Source organism: Mustela nivalis (assembly GCF_964662115.1).
Source record: "Mustela nivalis genome assembly, chromosome: 12".
Lineage (NCBI taxonomy): Eukaryota > Metazoa > Chordata > Mammalia > Carnivora > Mustelidae > Mustela > Mustela nivalis.
Genome location: NC_139031.1, coordinates 44,623,279 through 44,642,704, shown reverse-complemented (window position 1 = coordinate 44,642,704; position 19,426 = coordinate 44,623,279). Strand labels below are relative to the sequence as shown.

At 42.0% G+C, this 19,426-nt stretch overlaps 1 protein-coding gene across 1 annotated transcript in view; it reads left to right on the top strand.

Annotated features, from left to right (window-relative positions):
* Window positions 1-19,426, top strand: part of ZNRF2 (zinc and ring finger 2) — a gene marked incomplete at its 5' end in the record, with an annotated part of 380,791 nt that overhangs the window by 240,788 nt on the left and 120,577 nt on the right. The window lies entirely within an intron of this gene.

Sequence of the window (19,426 nt, the reverse complement as noted above, 5' to 3'; positions counted from 1 at the left end):
TGTGGTCAAACTTAGACCCAGGACCATGGCTGACCATGAAGACTTCAGTGTCTTCCTGATGCAGTATCACCCGCTGGATGTTGCCTTGAGGTAATAGTTCAGACTAATATTTAAGTAACTGGATATCAGACATGGAGGAGCTCACAAAGTATGAGAACGATCACAAATAAAATAAAAAGCATTTAAAACCCAGTTTGTAACCAAGTTTCCTAATTGGCTAAGACTAAACCAGTCAAATGAGTCTCTTGTCTATTATTATTATTTTTTAAAATTAAATTATTTATTTTCAGAAAAACAGTATTCATTATTTTTTCACCACACCCAGTGCTCCATGCAATCCGTGCCCTCTATGATACCCACCACCTGGTACCCCAACCTCCCACCCCCCTGTCACTTCAAACCCCTCAGATTGTTTTTCAGAGTCCATAGCCTCTCATGATTCACCTCCCCTTCCAATTTACCCCAACTCCCTTCTCCTTTCTATCACCCCTTGTCCTCCATGATATTTGTTATGCTCCACAAATAAGTGAAACCATATGATAATTGACTCTCTCTGCTTGACTTATTTCACTCAGCATAATCTCTTCCAGTCCCGTCCATGTTGCTACAAAAGTTGGGTATTCATCCTTTCTGATGGAGGCATAATACTCCATAGTGTATATGGACCACATCTTCCTTATCCATTTGTCCGTTGAAGGGCATCTTGGTTCTTTCCATAGTTTGGCGACCGTGGCCATTGCTGCTATAAATATTGGGGCCCTTCTTTTCATGACATCTGTATCTTTGGGGTAAATACCCAGTAGTGCAATTGCAGGGTCATAGGGAAGTTCTATTTTTAATTTCTTGAGGAATCTCCACACTGTTCTCCAAAGAGGCTGCACCCACTTGCATTCCCACCAACAGTGTAAGAGGGTTCCCCTTTCTCCAACACATGTTGTTTCCTGTTCTGTTAATTTTGGCCATTCTAACTGGTGTAAAGTGATATCTCAATGTGGTTTTAATTTGAGTCTCCCTTTATCCCTCATGTTCCTTCAATTCCTTTGAGGCTTATGTAGATTTCAGTAACAGCAGCTAGTGGTTCGAGGCCAAGGGTTCAGTTAAGATATAGAGATACGTTAGGGAGTCCTATTAGAGGACTCTAAAGCCATTGGCAAATCCATCCATTATTAAAATTGGCAACCACTGCAATTGTTTGAGATAGGTGAATTAGGGCGTTCAAAGAGTTTATGGAAAAGAAGATACCTGAAGGAAAAGCAAACAGGACTATGGCAGTTATTTTATAATCTCACCCTTTGACCCCTACTAAGGAGAGAATATAAATGATAAAGGAGGAGACAAATAACAAAATATGAGTCCTAACCACAGATCTTAATCTGAAAGCCTTGGGTAGAAACTGTCTACACCTCATATCATCATTTCGATTCGTAAATCTTGGAGTAGCTATCTATTTCCAGAGCTGCGTGCTTCTAAAAGCCTTTTACTAAGCCTCAGGGCTATATATCTCCAGTAGAACTGGATGTCCGGGTTGTAGAATCCTGAGCACATTTACAGTGGGAATCATGAATCCATGAGTTTATACCCTAGAGTTTAAGAGCAACTGGCGGTTCAAAGTCTGTGATATGACCTCTCCAAGGTTGATGGCTTGGTGTCCTTCTCAGTGTACCCGGTTTCCTGGTTTTATATCCTGTAGGAATGTATTTGATGTTGTCATTTTCCAAGTGCAGCTCATACCTTCTGGGCATGTGATTGAGTACATGGTATTAGTTTTGACAATAGCTGACAAGATTGGATTTTAACAAGGCAAAGTCTGTTGGAGAAGGAGTCAGTCTGCGCCTTATCAATCTTCTTTTTCTTTTTAAGTAAACTATGCCCAGTGTGGGGCTTGAACTCACAACCCCTGTGATCAAGAGTTACATGCTGGGTGCCTGGGTGGCTCAGGTGGTTAACTAACTTCCTTTGGCTCAGGTCATGATCCTGGAGTCCCAGGATTAAGTCCTGCATCAGGCTCCCTGCTCAGCAGGGAGTCTGCTTCTTCCTCTGACCCTCCCCCTTTTCATGCTCTCTCTCTCTCTCATATCTCTCTCAGATAAATAAAAATTATTAAAAAAAAAAAAAAAAGAGTCCCATACTCTATTGACTGAGCCAGGTGCCCCTGTTATGGGTCTTCTTAAATGAATTTCCTATGATGAAAGTTTCAGGTTTTTTGTAGTGTACATTACATTACTATCGGATTATTTCTTAATCTTTAAGGTCAAGAAAGGTTAAGCTCTTCCAGGAATTTCAAGTTTTGATTTTAAAATATCATTAGTTAGTTTTATCCTTCTAGAACTTTGGGAATAAAATGTACAATAAAGTTTCGATTTTATTTGAAAACTATACATAGATCCTTAAGTATAGAAATTGTAAGCTCCTCCTTTCAGGTAGAAAAAAAACAAAACCCTGTGTGTTTTTTAAAATCATAGTATTGTCCTTTTAGCAGAATAAAGCGATTGTCCCAATAAGAAAAATTGAAAGAAAAGTCTATTACTGAAATATATTTAAAATTTTATCACTTGGGGAATAGAATGAATCCACTTGTGGGGCACCTAGGTGGTTCAGTTGGCTAGAAGTCTGCCTCATGATCCCAAGGTTGTAGGATCAGGCCCCATGTCTGGCTCCCTGTGGAAGCCTGCTTCTCCTTCTCCCTCTGAAGCATCCCAAGCCTGTTCTCTCTCTCTCTCAAATACATAAATAAAATCTGGAAAAAAAAAAAAAAAGAATGAATACACTTATAAATGTTTAAGTGAATCTGTACATGCGTGGGATTCTGAACTTTGCCCTTTCTTTACAGTTTTTCCTGGATTTTGATGCTTATAGACAAAGGAAGTTTCAGTCACCTACTGGGGCTCAGGTAAAACTTCCCCAACCATATTTTTGCATTGTAGATGAATTCATCTTTGGCCTTGCAGATGTGTCCCTGTAACCGATGTAGTAAAGGTTTGCAGGTGTACCTGGGAGCCACCAGGTGGCCATCATGGGAAGTCCAACACCCAAAGTTCTGCAGCAGAGTTTTGATAGGATCTTTTTTCCTTCTCTAGAGACAGATCATTGTATTCAAATAAATCCTTCTGGATTGATGAAATCATATGAAGTAGCTCTCCATATAATAACAATTGTGGGAAAAATCAGTAAGGGCTGTTTGTTTTGCATAGAAGATGGCTAAGGCACTTCCTTTGGCTTCAAATATGTTATTAGTATGTATTTGTAGTCATAGTTAAGCAGTAGTTTTAATATGATCTTAAAAATAATATTTCTTTCAGGGGCTGCCTTCTCTGTAGTTACTTATTAATTCATTTCCATCTTTGATTCAGGTGCCCAAAGAAGTCAGAATACCCATTTGCTTTCAAAACATGCTGAGATCTTGAATGATCCAAAGGCATATCTACTATCAGGGTGTTTTGAATTCTTAAATCTTTAAATGGATGGCATGTTCTGGTTAAGAGGCAGAGAGTTACAATCTATACTGCACAGAATGTACTTTGATCATTTTAAAAATCAGAACCATGAAAAAATAATACATCCGCACTGGCCAAGGGAATATTAGTCAGGAGGAGGAATGCTAAGAGTCTGAAGAGCGGTTCAGTAGTCATGGGATTCAGTTTTATTAAGAGGAGGAGTTATTAGATGGGTTTCCTTAGACTGGATTACTGAGGTTGGAGTGGTACTTGACAATTACATGGGAAGTGCGCAATGAAAAAATGTCACAGGTAAAATGTAGATAATTAAAAAAAAAAATCCAGATAACTGCTGTGCATTATTTTGAAGTAATTAGGTTTGAAGGACAAATTTGATGAGGGCAGTGGGTGAGAAGTAGAGCTAGAACAATTCCTGCTGAGGTTTAACTGTCTTAGCTACAGCAAGAAACAAGGTACAGAAACCTATCCAAGGTGGGCCATAGGCTTGCAATGTGTTTTTAGCTTTTGTGTAGCACTTGCCTTTTCTGTACAAATAATGCAAATGATTTAGCATGGTCAGGTTGCCTAAAGTCAGAAGTTGCTATAGTTCTGCTCAGTAATGGAAAAGGCTTGTGTAACATCTGGTTTCCAAAGGAGGGCTCTAGAACATGTGTTTTAGGTAGCTCTTATAGTGACTCGGCTAAGAGAAATATAGAAAAGCCAAACATGTCTAATTTTCTCTAGTATCTCTCCTTGAAAAGGTAAAGAGACAAAAGATGGTGCAACTCAGTAGTCACCCGAAGAGTGTCAAGATTGTAGATATCTTAACAGCTTTACTGTCTTGAATTAGAGCGTGGATATGGGAAATAAAAGAGTTATCAGATGAGATATGAACATACTTAAAGATAAGAGCACAGATAATAGGTGTCTAAAAATAGGAAAATTTTAACAATCTCTGTCAGGTGGACAATTTACAATTAAAACAGGAAAAAGCAACGATAATTCCTAAGAATCCTAACTTTCTCAGAAGTGAAGAACTTTTGTTTAAAAAAAAAAAAAAAGATCCTAAAGCATGGTAAAAGCGAAATAAAGGATATTCAAAGATCATCTTTTTATTTTTCTTTCTTTTTTTAAAGATTTTATTTATTTGACAGACAGAGATCACAAGTAGGCAGACAGGCAGGCAGAGAGAGAGAGAGGAGGAAGCAGAGAGAGAGAGCCCGATGGGGGACTTGATCCCAGGACCCTGGGACCATGACCTGAGCCAAAGGCAGAGGCTTAACCCCCTGAGCCACCCAGGCGCTCCATTTTATGAGCTTTTAACCAAAGAAACTAACTTCTGTTCCCTCTCAGGTGCAGAGAAAACTGGGAGGGAAGTAACTGGGCACACTGTGTCATACTCCAGTAGCTTAGCAGACCCGCGCTCTACAAGGACACCTGGCTGTGTACTGTAAACACACGTTCCACATTCATTCATTCTGCAAGTCCTTACTGTTGTAGATGGTATCATGCATGCTAATATGACCCAAAAGCATTGGTGTATCACTTATTAATCTACTAACTGATGGTCATTCTCTAAAGAATAAAAGTAGAAAGTAGCAGCTGATATGTTAAAACTATGCTTGCTTGTTTTCATATTCTTTACTTTTTGAAATTTTGATCTGCTAAGAAATTGGGCATCGAAAGGCAATTCATTAATTGATTCAATTAGTCCAAGGTCTCAAAGTCAACTTAGGATCTTGGTATGATGATTTAAGCTGAGGCTATAGAATAATACAATCATTGTTGCCATCGAATATTGTCAGAGAGGTGATATTATGAATTCTAGTGGAAGTGGAGTAATTCATTATAAACAGGTTTTAACATTGTTTAAAATTCTTAAAAAGAAAACTTTAAAAAAGATCCAATATAACTCAGTGTAGTTGGGCATATGCATTTCCTAAACTTTTTATATTGTCAATTAATTAGTAACATAAGTTTATCTGAAGAGCAAGACTAGTAAATGATTTAGGAAGTTCAGATTAGTAAGACTTTCCATGAATAAATAGATGCAGGTCTTGAAAAGGTTAGAATATTAGCTACTATTATTTTTTATTATTTTTTTTCCTTGTTAAAATCAGAAAACATACTACCGTTTTTACTTTTTATTTTTTTAAAGGTTTTTTTATTCATTTATTCATGAGAGAGAGACGGAGGCAGAGGCAAAGGGAGAAGTAGGCTCCCTGCAGAGCGGGAAGCCCAATGTGGGACTCGATCCCAGGACCCCAGGATCATTACCTGAGCTGAAGGCAGATGCTTAACCGACTAAGCCCCCATATTACTGTTTTAAAATCAAAATAGTCAAGTCAGTAGACATACAGCATATAGAATTAAATATTTTTCTTTTCTTGAATTCTCCTATATTTATGTGAAAGAATATAAGTTTCCGGTTCTATGCTCATGGATTGGAAGAAGCAGTCTTGTTAAAATGTCCATACTACCCAAAGCAATCTACAGATTTAATGTAATCCCTGTCAAAATACCAATAGAATTTTTCAGAGAACTAGAACAAATAATCCTGAAATTCGTATGGAACCACAAAAGATCCCAGATTTCAAGTTATACCACACAGCTGTAGTAATCAAAACAGTATGATACTGGCAATAAGAATATACACATAGATCAATGGAACGGGATAGAGAGTCCAGACATAAACCCATGCTTATATGGTAGATTAATCTATGACACAGGAGGCAAGAATATACAATGGGGAAAAGACAGTCTCTTCAACAAATGATGGTGGGGAAACTGAACAGATACATTAAAAAAAAAAAAAAAGAAAAGAAAAGAAACTGGGCCACTTTCTTATACCATACACAAAAATAAACTCAAAGTAGATGAAAGACCTCCTTTTAGGAAGATGGCGCTGAAAGCTAAGAAGGAAGCCCCTGCCCCTCCCAAAGCCAAAGCATGGTATGCAAATTATACTTTAATAAAAGATAATTAGCTTCTACAAGCCAATCAAAACAGAAGCACCTTTAATTTTAAGGTGTTTTTTAATGCAATCTGTAAATTCGCTCTGGAGGGAGGCAAAGATATACCAATCCATTTGCTTCCAAATTATTTATACCTTTTATTCATTAGGGTTCTCCAGAAAAACAAACCAATGGCATGTGTACATATATAGAGAGACTTATTATAAGGAATTGGCTTACACTATTATGGAGGCTGGCAAGTCCAAATCTTCAGTGTGGGCCAGAAGGCTTGAGAACCAGGAGAGTGGATGGTGCCGATGAAGCCCAAAGACAGTCTGCTGGTGAATTCCTTCTCACTCAGGAGGCTGGTCTTTTTGTTCTGTTCAGTTCTTCCACTCAATGGGTGAGCCCTACCCACATTTTGGAGGGTAATCCAGATTTAAATGTTAATTTCATCCCCAAACACCCTGTAAAAGAAAAAAATTAATCATCACATAGCCATACATTGAAAGTATCTTATCAAACTGTCAGGGAGGCCAGATAACTTTTAGAAGAGTTTTTGAGATACAGTTCCCTCATACCTTGACATTGCTCATTTGCATGTATTTCTATTGAACTTCCCTATTTCTTTTAGTAGGGAATGAAAGAAGAAAGAGCCTTGACTCAGAACCTTTACAATTTCTTGGGATGTCATGAAGCTCTGACAAGCCAAAAGCAATCATTCCTACTTCCATCTGCACTCCCAAAACACATGTTCAGTCTATTTATACAGTTGCTATCATTTCTTTTTTTTATTTTTTAAGACTTTATTTAGGGGCGCCTGGGTGGCTCAGTGGGTTAAAGCCTCTGCCTTCGGCTTAGGTCATGATTCCAGGGTCCTGGGATCGAGACCCACATCAGGATCTTTGCTCAGCAGGGAGCCTGCTTCCTCCTCTCTCTCTGCCTGCCTCTCTGCCTACTTGTACTTTCTGTCAAATAAATAAATAAAATCTTAAAAAAAAAAAAGACTTTATTTATTTGACAGAGAGAGAGACAGACAGAGCGCACAAGCAGGCAGAGCGGCAGGCAGAAGGAGAGGGAGAGCATAATTTAGGGCTCAAACCCAGGACCCTGGCATCATGACCTGCACTGAAGGCAGATGGTTAACAGACTGAGCCACCCAGGTGTTCCTCAATTAGATACCTTTACTGTTTAAGTCATGAAGAAAGTTTCAATTGTTTCTTTTTTCCTCTGTATACATTTCCCTCCCCTTTGATAGAAAATACACCGGTTTGAATTAGATATAAACTATGGTGTTCACAAATGACAAAAAAAATCTTGTGGCTAATTAATCTCCAATAATTAACAACCAAAAGAAAAAAACTATCTGATGGGATTTCTGGGATGCTGGTGCGAGTGGCCAAAACAATTTGGAAAAAAAAAAAAAAAAAAGGAATAAAATCAGAGGATCCACACACTCCAATTTCAGAACTTACTACAAAGCAATGACAGCATGGTTGTGGCATAAAGAAAAACATACAGATCAATAAAATGAGAGTCCAGGAACAAATGCTTGTACTTATAGTTATTTGATTTTCATCAAGGGTACCAAGATAATTCAGTGTGGGAAAGAACAGGCTTTTCAGCATATGGTGCTAGAACAATTGGATATCCACATGCAAAAGAATGAAGTTAGACTCTTCTCACATCACATAAATAAAATCACCTCAAAATGGTCAAAGACTTAAATGTAAGGGTGAAAACTCTAACATTCTTAGGAAGAAACATAAGAACAGGTCCTCATTACTTTAGGTTAGACAAAGCCTTCTTAAATGTGACATCAAAAGCACAACTGAAAAGGAAAAGAAATTAGATTTCATCAAAATTAAAACCTTTTGCTTTTCAAGAAAGTGAAAAGAAAATCCAAAGAATGGGAGAAACTACTTGCTAACCATATATCTGACCAACATCGGTAGCCATCAGAGAGGTGCCAAATACAATGAGATACCACTGCATAGCACTAGGATTGTCAAAAAGACAGTAATAAGTGTTGAGGAGGATAGGCAGAAATTGGAACCCTCATATACCGCAGATGGAAATGTAAATGGTGCAGCCACACTTTAGAAAACAATTTGGCAGTTCCTCAAAAAAGTTAAACATAGAGTTACCATATGACCCAGCAATTCCACTTCTTGGCATATTCCCAAGAAAAATGGAAACACATGTCTACAGAAAAATGTATATACAAAATGTTCATAGCATCATTATTCATAATAGCCCCAAAGTGGAAACAACCCAAATGCTCATGGACTGATGAATGACTAAACAAAACGTGGTATACTCATACAATGGAGCATTGTTTGGTTATAAAAAGAAAAAAAAGTACTGATATGTTTTACAATATGGATGAACCCTGAAAACATTATGTTGAGTGAAAGATGCCAGTCATATAGCACATACTGCATGATTCCATTTATAGGAAATGTCCAGATTAGGGAAATCTATATATAAAGAAAGTAGATCAGTGGTTGCCTAGGACTTGGGGTGGGGGTGGGGGGTACAGCTGTTGTGGGGAAAGACAGGAATGACGGTTAATGAGTATAGGGTTTCTTTTGGGGGTGATAAATATCTTCTAAAAGTGTGGGGCTGGCTACACAGCTCTGGCTATACTAAAACCTAATCAATTTTATGCTTTAAATGAATGAAGTTCATGATATATGAATTAACTCTCAATAAAGCTGCTTAAAAAGATTTCTACAAATACATGGGGAGCCTGGGTGGCTAAATGTCCAACTTAGGACCCAGCTCAGGTCCCCCCCCCCCCCCTTAGCTCAGGTCTTGATCTCAGGGTTGTGAGTTCAAGCCCCGTGTTGGGCTCTACTCTAGGAGTGGAGATTGCTTAAAAAAAAAATTTCCTTTTTTTTTTTTTAAATTTCCACAAATACAAAGGAAATATACTTATTAACAGACGGCTTAAAGAAGAAAATATTTCCTTCCTTTGCAAGGAGGAGCAAGGCTTTTTAAATTTATAGATATAGAACTGGCAAAACTAAATACAGAGCACAAGACAAAGAACACAAAGGATCCTATTAATAGTCAGACAATACAATAAGTCAATTGTATTGAATATGACATAACTGAATTTTCAACTTCATAGTTGAGGGTGGCAAGTGCTTGATTAAACCATTGTCTTGTGATCTCAAGACATACATACCGGTTTCCTAAATAGAATCTTCAAGAAAAACAGGAACAAAAAAGGACAGAGACACCAGGCTCCCAGTCCTTTGCCACTTGACAGAGATCAGATAATCAAGGTTTAACCACCAGCTTTTCTTCCACCAATGGAAAAAACGACAACAAAAAACCAGCTGCTGTGGAGCCAGAATTGTTCAGAAACTGGGTTAAGCATGCAAGAGTCACAAATCTTAACGGCCACCCAAAGAGGCCCACCAGAGGGGCTCAGGGGAGACAATTCAGCATCAATTCAAGGTGTCCAGAAGAAATGCCACATAAAGGCTCCAGTGGAGAACAAAGGTGGGCTGGTATCGATGGAGATTCCAGAAGTAACTATCAAGGCATAATTGAGAGACATTTCTCACAGTGAATATTTAATCATGCATGCGGGAGACCAATCAAGCCCAGACCATCATGGAACAAAGGCAGGGCAGGGTGTATCAAAGCAACCGCCACACAGGAGGGGATATCGTTAGACTTCCCTTTTGCCTTTCCGCAAGCCCGAAGACTTACCAAGGATAGCTGTTTGCACCTCAGGAGCAGAAGGGATTTTCAGTGATTTATAGATTTTTCAGAGACGCCTTGTGATTTCGGCTATGGCATGCACATGGTGTGCTCTCCTCTGTAATGGCCACTGGTACGCTTCCCTGGGCATGTCCATCGCAAGCCCGGACTGAATCTCTCAATTATTATTATTGTTTTTAAGATTTCATTTAATTTTATTTGACAGAGAGAGCTAGAGAGCACAAGCACGGGGAGCAGCAGGGAGACAGGGAGAAGCAGACTTCCTGCTGACCTGGGAGCCTGACGCAGGGCTCAATCCCAGGACCCCGAGATCATGACCCGAGGTGAAGGCAGGCCCTGTTAACCAACTGAGACACCCAGGCGCCCCAGGACTGAACCTCTCAATTCCTTACCATGAATCCGGGTGTCTAAGCTAAAAGCCTAGCACCCCCAATTTACTATCTCATTCTCTCTAATGTGGGAAACAAAGGCAGCAGGAAATGTAGGAAATGTCCTTACAACCTGCAGGGCACGGACAAGTACTTCAAACAGGCAGAGTATAGTGTCCCTCCAGGAAGCTCCTAATGGTCTTAGTGTTAATTCCTTGCTAGAAGGGAAAACAACCTTAGCTTGACAACAATGAGGCCTGCAGGATGCCAACCGTCTTCTTTAGCATATCAAAGTCCTTTTTAAAAACTCCCTTTTTCCTTACCTCCCCCAACTTACCCCAAGTATATAATCAGCCATTCCTCCAAACCCCAGTGCAGCTCTTCTGCCCACATACTGTCCCAATGCTTTCATAAAATCACCTCTTTGCACCAAAGGGGTCGCAAGAATTCTTTCTTGGCTGAGGGCTCTGGACTCACCAATATTCCAAAACTGTATCTTCTTCCCAAGTCCCACTAATTCTGCTTTCTTAATACCTCTTAAACCCAATCTCCCTTTCTACCCTCATCATTTGTTCTAGTTCAGGTCCTTAAAATGTGCAGGCTCAATCTCTCTCTCTAAGATTTTATTTATTTGACAAGTAGGCAGAGAAGCAGGCAGAGAGAGAGGAGGAAGCAGGCTCCCTGCTAAGCAGAGAGCCCGATCTGGGGCTCGATCCCAGGACCCTGGGATTATGACCCGAGCCGAAGGCAGAGGCTTTAACCCACTGAGCCACCCAGGCGCCCCCCTCTCTCTCTTTTTTAAAATTGTGTTTATTTGAGAGAGAAAGAGGGTGAGGGAGAACATGAGTGGGGGGAGGGGCAGTGGGAGAAGCCGATTTCCTGTTGAGCAGGGAGCCTGATTGCCTGACTCCAGGATCATAACCTGAGCCGAAGGCAGACGCCCAACTGACTGAGCCACGCAGGGACCCCACAGTCTGCAGTCTCTTAACGGGGCATCTGCAGCCATCTGCCACACAGATACCAAAATTCTAACAGAACACAGATGTTTGACATTTCTCTGCTTAGCAGTCTGCCTAGACTCCCATGTTGACACCAGAATGAAATTCAAATGCCTTATAAAAATGGCTAACAAGGGACACCTGGGTGGCTCAGTCAGTTAAGCATCTGCCCTGGACTCAGGTCGCCATCACACGGTCGCTGGGCTCCTTGCTCAGCAGGGAAGCCTGCTTCTCCCTCTGCTTGCCACTTCCCCTGTTTGTGCTCTCTCTCTGAGAAATAAATATATAAAAATCTCAAAAAAAAAAAAAAAAAAAAAAAGGCAAACAAGACCCTTCCCAGTGTGGTCCCTGTGGATGTGAGCAGCTCCATCTCCACCAGCCCTCATCCACCCATCCGCCGTTTCCAGATGCCGCATTCCCAAACCTCTCCCTCCACCTGAAGGTCTTACTCCTCTGCGTGGAAAACCTCTACTCATCCTTCAAACAGTTAAATCTTCTGTGAGACCTAATTTACCTGTCAAAGCAAGTCACTTCTTTATTTGTGTTCCCAAGCTACTTTATTCCATTCTTTTGCTTGGCACTTACTACATTGTCTTTAATTACTTGGCTGCTTTTCTCACACCCTGAGGCCAGTGGGCAGTGGCTGTCCTGTCTTTGCGTCCTCCAGCACCTATCTTCTGCTTTGGCAGGAAAAAGCGTCTCAGTACATACTGGGAGAAGGAATGTGTCATCCATAACAGAGACACGGACCAGCCGGTGATTTTGCAAGCCTGCACAGCACCGCAGGTGGTGAAGACAGCTTATATTCTGGGGGACGTTAAGAGAAGTAAACATGGGGCGCCTGGGTGGCTCAGTGGGTTAAAGCCTCTGCCTTTGGCTCAGGTCATGGTCCCGGAGTTCTGGGATCGAGCCCCCAATTGGACTCTCTGCTCGGTGGGAGCCTGCTTTTCCCTCTCTCTCTCTCTGCCTGCTTCTCTGCCTACTTGTGATCTCTGTCAAATAAATGAATAAAATAAAATAAAAGAGAAGTAAACATGAATACAGCAAACCATACAGTAATCCAGAAGCCATATGAGAATCATAAACCATTAAATATTAGGGGTTTAGGTGCCAGAGAATGATTCTCAGAGACACCTCTGAAGATTTCTAGTTAGAGTGTGGGCTTAGCCGATGGTGGGAGAGGGGCGGCAAAGAGGCTATTTATAAATTTGATGCTAGGACAGATTGATTGAGTGACATCAGTTTTTCTTTTTTTTTAATGTAGATTTTTCTTTTTCTTTTTTAAGGAATTTATTTATTTATTTGACAGAGAGAGAGCAAAAGCAGGGGGGAGCGGGAGAGGGAGATGCTCCCTCGCTGAGCAAGGAGCCTGGTATGGGACTCCATCTCAGGACTCTGGGATCATGACCTGAGCTGAACAGGCAATTGCTTAATACACTGAGTCACCCAGGTGCCGCTTGATGTCACTTTCAAGGACAAACTGAAATAACAACTCGGGGTACTAGGGATTTTATCAAAGGGTTGCGCTCTCTGGGAATTCCCTTATCTGCTACGCACCGGGGAACTGGAGTGCTTCCTTCTGTTGTCAAGTTGACCTTCCTCTTACAGATTTGGGAAAGGGTTCTCACGTGACTCCTGAGCCAGTTCACACTGTGGAGGGGGTTTTCCCTGTGGTTACCTGCCACTCCTTGCTTATGGCCTCGGTAGTGGCCACACCTGGAGCTTGTGGCCCCCTGACCCCCTTGATCTGATATGGCCATTGCCACACTGGCCTGAGCAGAGGGGAAGCAAAGAAAGCTGCATTTGCTATGGTTGCCCAGCCTTTCGGATTCCTGCGATCCACCATCACTAGACTGTCGGGCCGAGACACTTCAAGGTTTGGCAGCGAGAGACTGATTATACAAATGGACAATGACCAGACCACGTATACCAAGAGACCTCTAACCTACACCCTGCAGCAACCAGCCCAGGGAGTCAATCTACTCTCTATGTCTTTGTAGAAGTCAGACATCTCTCTCCAACAACCAGTCCTGGAAGTCAAGCGAAAACCCTTGGAACAATCAGGTCCAAAGGGTCCGCACTTTATTAATAACTGACAGCCTCCCTAATTCTTGCCCCTCATTTTTCCACAGAAAGCAAATATACATCCCTGACCACTCACAAAAAATACCCTACTTCTAGTTAGCGGCCCACAGCTCGCATGTGCCAAAAGCCTCCAGTTGGGGCGGCCAAAGCCCTTCCCTTGTTCTGTGATAAAGCTTTCCCACTTCTCTGCCTGCCTTTGAGTCTCTGCCAAAATGTGTGATAGAGGCTGACTCCTTTGCTGTAGTAAGCCCTGAATAAATTATCTCATTTGGTTGGTCTTTTGTCGATTTTCACAGCAGAAAAAAGTGTCTGAAAACTAGATGCTAACTATTATTCCTCGAATCAAGAGAGGAAAATGAGGTGCACCTGGGTGGCTCAGTCGGTTAAACATCTGCTTTTGGGTCGTGTCATGATCTCAGGGTCCTGGAATTGAGCCCCACTTCTGGCTCCCTGCTCAGCAGAGAGCCTGCTTCTCCCTCTCGCTCTGATGCTACCCCTGCTTGTGCTCTGTCAAATAAGTAAATAAAAAATTTTCTTTTTAATTATTTTTTGAGCAAGACCAGGGTTCTTCTTGAAAGCCATAGCTCTTGTTTTTTGTTTTTTTTTTTTAAGATTTATTTATTCATTTATTTGACAGATCGAGATCACAAGTAGGCAGAGAGGCAGGCAGAGACAGAGGAGGAAGCAGGCTCCCTGCCGAGCAGAGAGCCCGATGTGGGGCTCCATCCCAGGACCCTGGGATCATGACCTGAGCCGAAGGCAGAGGCTTTAACCCACTGAGCCACCCAGGTGCCACAAATAAAAATGTTTTAAAAATAAAAATAAGTAAATTTTAAAAAGGGGGAAATGTCAAATGCTGTATAAGAGTCCTCTCATGGGCATAGTGGGCTCTAGTCTCACTTTGGGTTTCTCAGATTGAACCCTCCTCTTCGGTTCTGTAGGCCACCCGGGGAAGCATTCACAGCCCGGTGTTGCTCTGAACATCCCAGTGGAACACAGGAAACCAGAGCAATCCGTTTCCCTGGGGGTGAGTTTAGTTTAGAATCCGGTCACCAAAGAGCTCCAACAGAAGAGCCCAGGGTAGGCTTGCTCCCCATCTCTCAGACCCTTCGAGCTCTCTTCCCTGTGATGTGGGAGCAAAAGACTAGCTAAGGACAGAACAGAAGCTGGCACCCTACCCCCACCCCACCTTGTGACATCTGTGACATTCCTCAGGAACTGCTGGCTGCCGTACAGGAAGAGCAAATGGTTCACTAATAGAGATCACAGTCCCGCAGGACAGGAATCTCCCTCAGTTTACAAATGTCCTAGTGATTTACAATAGGCTAACTTCCAGAAACCCATAACTCAGTTCCTAAAGCCCTAACATTGGCCTCCCCTCCATAAAATTGAGGGAGGCTGAGGTGGAAGGAAATGTAAATCAAGTGGAATTTCTTCTAAATCTAAAGCTCATTGACAAGGATGTGTGATAGCAGGAATGTGACATTCCACCAGGAAAATCCCAACTGTCCTCATGTTAGTACCTCATTAGAGAAAACAAACAAACAAAACACAGCTTGGCTGGACAATAACCAGCCTTCCAGTATCCTGACAGTCTTCTTTACCATATGACAGCCCTTCTGATCACCCCTTTGTCCTCACCTCCCCAACTCCTGAGTATGTAACCAGCCACTCCTTGGGATCATAAGGCAGCAGCTCTTTCTGGCCATGAGGTCCTGTCCCCATGTTTTAATAAACCACCATTTTGCACCAAAGACATCTCAAGAATTCTTTCTTGGTCATCAGCTCTGGACCTCACCCCACCAAACCTCACTTATATTCTAAAACTTACTCACCTGGGACCAGGTGACCTCACGGTGCCTCCTTTCCCCTGGGATCCTCCAGCCTGGCTATGGGTGACTCTTGGCCAGAAGCCCTCATACGCAGCTTACAGGATACGTACTGCTCAGAGACAGTCTAGTGGGGAATCCACGTCAGCAAAGAACACTTTCGTACAGCAGTATGTGTGGAAATGACACCTGCTTCCTTCTACCTTACTACGCAGAGAAGTTTTACTCCCACTTTTCTCTTCCTCCTCTATTGAGCCCTGCCCTAGGTGGTCCCATCCATTTTGGAGTCCTTGTTGGCTTGCTTCTGGACAGCTGAGTCCCTCACTCTGGACATCCTCACTGACCACATGGTGAATTAGCAGGAGTCTGTGTTGTTTATCTTTTCCAGTGAGTTCAGATTCTTCGGCCCAGTGGGGTCTTTCCACCAGGCCAGATTAAGAAGGAAGATAGTAAGATTTGCTTTCCCAGTATCCTGAGCGAGCCCAGGGGCTGGAGCAGGAGGAAGACTGAGGTGTTTTTCTCGACTGTGTGTGTGAACTCCTTTCACATTACACTACTGAGACTCTATGCCCATTGAACAATTCCCCCATTTTCCCCTCTCCTCAGCCCCTGGCCGCCACTCTTCTATTTTGTCCCTAGGCATTTGGTGATGCTAAGTCTCTCATGTAAGTGGAGTCAAAGAGTATTTGTCCTTCTGTGGCTGGTTTATGTCACTTAGCGCCATGTCCTCAAGGCTCATCCATGCTGTAGTGTGTGTCAGACTCTCCTTCCTTTTCAAGGCTGAGTAGTATTCCATTTATGCACATAGCACGCTCTGCTTTTCCATTTGTTTGCCAGTGAACACTTAGGGTGTTTGTCTTTTCGCTACTGTGCATATGCTCTGAAATATGGATGTTGCTTTTCTCTATTCCCTTGTTTTTGACTCTGCTCTGGCCAGAGATACTGACAATGTCCCAAGTAGTATTATTAGGATGAAATTAATAAATGCTTAGTTTTTAAACTGAATTATTTATTTTACTTCTGAAATCCACTTTGAAAAAAAGGTCTGGGGGTGCCTGGGTGGCTCAGTGGGTTAAGCCGCTGCCTTCGGCTCGGGTCATGGTCTCAGGGTCCTGGGATCGAGTCCCGCATCGGGCTCTCTGCTCAGCAGGGAGCCTGCTTCCCTCTCTCTCTCTCTCTGCCTGCCTCTCCGACTACTTGTGATTTCTCTCTGTCAAATAAATAAATAAAATCTTAAAAAAAAAAAAAAAAGAAAAAGAAAAAAAGGTCTGATGACAACTGAGCCCCGAGTTTATGCCAAAGCAACAGATCTTGATAGAAAACAGAATAGAGCTCCTTGGCTCTGGCTATACTGGGGAGATTCGAAGAAGTACCAGTACCCTGAGAGTCAGAAATAATTGGTGTGGGCTTGCTGGAATCTCCCAAGAGCTTTTAAATAGCACCAATGCCCAGGCTGCCCCCGAGACCCATTAAATTAGAACTTCTGGGGGTAGGACCAGACACCAATGTATTTTAAAAGTTCCCCAGGTAAGTTTCCTGCTCACTGGGACTGCCAACCACTGGCAGAGCCCACACCTCCATACTCAGAGGGACTAAAGATGGGCCACCTGAACTAGGATGGAGCAGAGAGAAGGCTGGGGCACAAGTTCATATAAAGGGTGGGGACTTCAGTGGGGTCCAGGTGGAGGGGGGCCATTCCCTCAAACCTGTTTACATCTCTATTAATGGTCCCTTCATTAAACTCTCCTCAGTTACCTTGTTTGAGTGAGTCAACTCTTCCAGCCAGATCCTCACTTAACGTAGTGTACTCACCTAGATGAGCTTGCTAGGTTAAGTACCTGGTTGCAAAAATCAGAGATGGTCACTTTGCCATGAGCAGATGATGTAAGGCTACATCTGAACAAGACCTTTTTGAGACTGGCTTATGTCACTTAGCATGTGTTCTTAAGGCTCATCTTCATAATAGCAAGTGACAGAATCCGCCCCCCCCCCCACCTTTTTTAAAAGATCTTATTTATTTACCTGAGAGAGAGCAAGAGAGAGTGAGAGAGAGCATGAGCAGTGAGGAGAGGGAGAAGCTGGCCCTCTGCTAAGTAAGGAGCCTGACGCAGGGCTTGATCTCAGGAGCCCAGGATCATGATTGGAGCTGAAGGCAGACGCTCAACTGACTGAGCCACACAGGTGACCCTGTATTCACATGTTTTAAATGTGAAATTTAAATTCAGTGAAATGAAAAAAATCTTAAGTGAATATCCATTACGTTTTGACCAATGTATAACCCCAAATCACCCCCAAATGTTCCGGCATTTCTTCCCAGCAAATCTTCACCCTCACTCTTCCTCCCAGAGACAATGACCATTCTTCTGATTTTCTGCCATTGATTAAATTTGCTTCTTCCAGAACTGCATTTAAACCCAATAATCTTTAAGTGTTTTCTTTCATTAGATGTGTGGCAGTCTGGAAAGCAAAAAAAAAAGTAAAATGCTAAATGAGGAGACTCTGCTAATTGATTATCAATCAGAAATTCAATTGGAAAGGAAAGACCCAGGGGCTCCTCATTCTAGATCTAATTTAAATCAACAGGAAATCTTACTAGGTCATCCAAGTTCAATTTAAACACAAGTTTTTGGCAAAATCTTCTTTAAGAATGTTAGTTTCCTCTTCATGTATCAACTCAATGACTCACATAATTATCCAGAGACAGTAATTTTCAAACTGTGCTCTTTGGAGCCCCTAGGACTTCCAAATTTAAATCAAATCTTTGCAGGGACCCAAGGGAATCTTCAGAAACCTAGGATGGGGTTTAAAGCTAAATAAGTTTAAAAGCCATTCTCCTAAATCATTGAATTTTAATAATGCAAAAGAACTTAAAAATTGTATCATCACATGCTTTTACTATTCAGTTAAGGAAAATGAGAGCCAGGGGCATTAAGTACCCAAAGCTACCAAGCTTTTACAGGCAGAGCCAAACTCAGAACCAAGAGGGGGGTCCCCTTATTGTTGCCCAGCACCCTTTCACAAGGACTCTATCTTTAGTTGGGTCTGCGGGTCTAAAGGAGAAAAGGATGAAAGTCTGCCTGACCAGCATCATCACTCACTTATCTAAAGCTAATAATTCAGATAATTCCTAACAGTAGTACATGTGATGTTGCCAACATTAGAGAACCCCATGATTTGAGGGACCCTCTGAGGGGTTGCCAGCCATGATTTTGAACCTCTTCTTTGGGTATATATCATTTGCAGAAGCTGATGAAAGCTCTTGATTTTCTCCCCAGAAAAAAAACATACATTTTCAGACAAATTCCATTTTGCCTAATATTTTGGGGGTTCTGTAGAACCTGAACCTGAACCTGAGGTTCTGTGCTTGTGTCCTACAATATATCTAACCCCACAGACATCCTTCATGGGACTTTTCATCTGTCTTCAACAGAAGACCCAGGAAACCAAAACTTTTTTGGTTTTGATGTACATCTCTTTATATTTTAAACGTATTTTGCCTAATGAAAGGAGATGTAAAACAATGATCATAATCCTCTAGGTCATGTTCAAAAAGGGACTCCCAAGGACAAATGAGTCAGGTCATCAATATACACCAGCCCCAGGGCAGGAGGGCGTTCTGCTCTCATTAGTACCGCAGTGATTGAGAGCCTCTCATCCCAGGCAGCGGGGAGACGGATGAACCCAACACATGGCACACTCTTTGGCCTTGTTTCATTTTTAAAGTAGTCTCTATACCTAACATGGGGCTCAAACTCACCCCGGAGATCAAGGGTGGCACGCTCTACCAGCTCTGCCATCCACGCGCCTCCAGATGGCACTTCTGACCCCTTACTCTGTACCAGTCCGCTAACTCCTGACAAGGACCTAGTAGTAGATCTACTAAGTACTTAAGGTGTGTGAATATCAGAGGTAATTTCATTATAATAAAGTATCGAAGAAAACATTCTTTATGATTATAGGAAAATACACATAATCTGAGTTTCTTCATCTCCTGTCAGGATATGGGGAGGGCAAGGGCAT